Raw genomic sequence first — 3,496 nt, 5'->3', positions numbered from 1 at the left:
GCTCAGAGATCTTTCCCTTCCCATCAGTTTGTGGCAAGTTTGATTTTAGTGTTTGGAAGCAAACACACCGGTCTGACTTGCTTGCCTCTCCGAGCTCAAAAAAAAGTCCAAATGCAAGCGGGAAGTGCAGTGATCGCTGTTATCCAGTGTCTCAGGTGTCCTTTTCTTTCTAGCAAGCTGGGGGGTTTCCTCCTTGCCCAGTTTGGGACTTCACCCCATGCAGAGCAGGTGGCAGGTGAGCAGGGCTGGCAGCGAGCGCCCGTTCACCGGCCCTGTGGAGCCGTGCACACTCAGACCAGGACTCCTGACAACCCCACGTGGCCAAAGCTGTTGGGAATTTTAGTTTTTGTGAAGGTTTGCATGGCTTTGGTTAGGCAGATACTGGGTTTTTTCCCAGTCTCTGTGGAGCCCTCACTTCTGGCTTTCTGCACTTCAGGCCCAGTAATAACCAGTTGCTTATAAATTGCTTTGATAAAGACACTATAGAAAAGCAAAGCATTATCCTCAACACAACCAAGGCGAGCTCCTTCAGCATGCACAGTCCTTCCTTGCAGCTTCAAAGGCTGCTGCAGACGGGACGTGCTGAGCTGTCTCCAAACGCTCTGGGGCTCCGTGGACTCAAATACAAATGTAAGTCTCTGAAAAGAAGATCCTTGTGTATGATGTGAAGCAGTTTTGGGGGTGAAGAGGCCAGATGTGGGAGAATCACAGGCTGGTAACCATCTCCTCGTTGTCCCTGTATGCAGCAGACTGACCTGTCCAACTCCCAGCAAGCTTCTAAGGCATGTGACCTAGCTGTAGATGTAAATACAACACAGGAATAATCAAATGTATCACCTACACTCAGTTTCTGGGTTATTTTTTCCATTAAGAATATTTTCTATTCTTCTTGACCAGTAATTTGGTCACATCAGTGATGGTATCTGATAACCTGCAGAGTCTCAGGGCCCAAGTGATAGTGCAGTGAACTGGGTTAGACTTAGACATGTGGAAGTCAGCAGTGTCTTATTAACTCAGCGGAGTATTTCTAAACAAAATATGTGTTTTTCTGCTGTCCTCAGAGACACTCTGCAGTGATAATGCTGTTCTGCAACAAGATGGAAAGTCCAGGCTCAGAGCACTTGTGATCTTGGGATTGGATGGAACAGCTTGTAAGAGGAGAGTAACTTGTATGCTTAATAAATGTGCTGCAAAGTCAGCATTTGTCTTGTGACTTGGTGGTTGCAGAAGGAACAGAGAAGTTAGAGGGCAAGGCTACTTTCACCTTGGCTTACTACTTGAGTTCTCCTCCTGCTTTTTCAGGTGGTAATGGCGTTTTGGACCTGGTAACGGTTTGGTTTGGTAATGGCTGCTGGGAGTGTACGGACTGTTTCTGAGGAAGGTTGGTAGTTGTTCCCTCAGGTCCTTGTGACTTTACACAACAGTGCAGCTTGGGGAATAATCCTGCACACCAAGGAACTTCTCCTGCTCTCACAGCCCCCAGGTGATGCCAGTGAAAGCAGGAGTAGGGCCGCTGCACGTGACTGACTTCTTGTATCTGTGGACCGTGCTTGGGATTTGGGGATGAATGCTTTGCAAATGGCAGTTTTATAATCTATAATCTGACATCACCTTGAAATATCCAGCCAGGGCATGAAGTGTAGTTGTCATGTGCCAGTTTGGCAGACAATGTCACTTGCATTTTGCTCTATTAGTTCAGAAGTGGCAGTGTATTAAAATCAAACCCTACTTGTCCCTGCCAGCTTCACCAGCCTGGTTCTGTGCCCACTGCGTTGCCAGCAATTCCCCCCACTGCTTGCTGCGAGGTTCATGCAGAGCCACTCTGTCCAAAGTCTCAGTGCAGTTAATTATCTGCATTAAAATTGGGTTGATAAGATTTCTGGAGATGTCACACTGAGCTGTGCAGGACTGCAGAGAAAATTAAGGACCAGAGGCAGTACAGCAAGCGCAGGGCTAAGCCGCCTGGCTCAGCGGTGAGCCGCGGCTTTGCACGAGGACAAACGTGCAGCGTGGTGCCCCCCGTATGCATCCCTGACACAGAGAGGCGAGCGCTGTTGTTTATCCTCCTGCATAACGAAGGAAGAAGGAGCCTGCTCTTCCTAGTCGCAGACATCCTGCTCAAAAATGCCAAAGCCCCCACTACCCCTGCTCCAACTTCACAGCTAAATTGCACAAGGAAAACCTTCAACATTAGCTTTTGTGATAAACAAGCAGCAGTTTTCACAAATAAGCAGCAATCCAGAAAGGCCTCTTCCCACAGGTAGACTATGGCCAAGCAGGCCACCTCCTTGTGGAAAGATTGGAGCCCAAATGTATTTCTTTACCCTGTCTGGGTTCCTTGATCTTCCTGTGCAATCATCTCCGGGACTCACCATTCTTCCAAGTTCTTCGCTAGTACTTCTACTCTTCTTTCGTCTTACCTCTCAAACCCCCTCCTAATTGTTTTTTGGTCTTCCAAGTTACCCTTCTGTCTCCCACAGAGATGCTAATGAAGTGTGAGCGTGCATGGACGCGGGCTGCCTGGGAATTTGACAGGGCACTTGCCCAGCCCTTGTTTTCTCATTAACCTGCTGCTGTGTGAGGAAGGAAGCGAGCATGCCTCGTTTTGTCCCTGCCACAAGCTTTTCCTTAGCAATCCAAGCCCTTGAATATTTCTTTTCCTTAACTAAATAACTGTTATTTTGTTTATTAGGAGAGAAACATGTGCCAACTGAATTGCCTGTGCAGTCCATTTAAATCAAGAAGTTACATGCTGACATGTTAGCCGCCAGCAGAACTGCTTTTGCCAGCTGCCTCAGGGGACACGAGCTCAGGTTCTCCTATGGCTTTACGCCGGTGGCACCCAAGCGTGGCTTTGCGTCCTGTCTCCAAATAAAGATCAGTGAAAGAAATGCTGGGATGAGGCTGGGGACCCCCTGCCTGAGCCATTTCAAGCCCATCCTACTCAGGACCCCAGAGAAGAGCGGCTTGGTTTGATTTTTTTTGGTAAACATCAGCTTTGGTAAACACCGGCTGTGTGCTGAAACTGTAGGGTTTAAGGCTGGAGAGTTCAAAGTAATTGAGAAGTCGAGGTGCCCGCATCTATTAAAAGCAATGGGCTGTGGTGAGGCTGGCCGAGATGGTTTCACAAATACCAGACAACGTGATTTGTTGTCTCGCAGCCTCATTGCTTAAGAGGTGCGATGAATAAGAGCAACTTTCTGAGCAGAAGCTGCAGCTCCCTAAACGACCAGGAGGAGAGGGATCTGTCACCAAAGGTGATGTGGGTTCCAAGGAAAAATTTGAAAGCAAGTGATTTTTTTTCTTTATCGCTTCAATCCATGTTTTCAATAGACACTGCATTTTTCATATAGGAAGTCAGCTATAATTCCTTTTTTTTAATAAGTAAATGAAAAATTTTGATAGTAGTGGACAATACCCCCCAAAAATGTCAACGCTATATAAATGACACCCAAAATAATTTTTCAGCAGCTCTGCAGAGGGGATATGCTGGCCC

Source organism: Mesitornis unicolor, unplaced genomic scaffold (genome assembly GCF_000695765.1).
Source record: "Mesitornis unicolor isolate BGI_N332 unplaced genomic scaffold, ASM69576v1 scaffold18755, whole genome shotgun sequence".
NCBI lineage: Eukaryota > Metazoa > Chordata > Aves > Mesitornithiformes > Mesitornithidae > Mesitornis > Mesitornis unicolor.
The sequence above is the reverse complement of the archived record's forward strand: the minus strand, read 5'-3'. Positions refer to the sequence as shown.